Source organism: Vombatus ursinus, unplaced genomic scaffold, assembly GCF_900497805.2.
Source record: "Vombatus ursinus unplaced genomic scaffold, bare-nosed wombat genome assembly UNPS02014821.1, whole genome shotgun sequence".
NCBI lineage: Eukaryota > Metazoa > Chordata > Mammalia > Diprotodontia > Vombatidae > Vombatus > Vombatus ursinus.
This window is the reverse complement of record NW_020954599.1, coordinates 45695654-45696061: the sequence shown is the minus strand read 5'-3', so window position 1 is coordinate 45696061 and position 408 is coordinate 45695654.

The following is a 408-nucleotide window of genomic DNA, read 5'->3' as shown; positions in this document are numbered from 1 at the left end:
ACTCTGGAGATCCCTGTATCAGTGGCATTTTGTAGATTTTACTTTCAGGATGAGATAACATAGGAAGTTGTTTCTAATCCTTTTATTAAGTTTACTTTAGATTAATGATCAAATTAGTGCAGGCAATAAGTAGTTGTGTGAAGTTATATAATGTGGCAGCTGTGTACACTAAAAGAGTACATTTTTAAGGTGGCCTTAAAAATGCTCTAAAAGACTTCAAGTGTCAAGTTAGAAATGAGTGAATTCTCAGCAAAACTTTTAATCAGAGGTCATAGATATTAATAAGGTGAGTGGGAGATATTCTCCTGATTGTACTGAATGGCTACAGAAAATTTACCAATCCATTGACTTAACAAAGATTTGTGTGTGTGTGTGTGTGTGTGTGTGTGTGTGTGTGTGTGTGTGTGT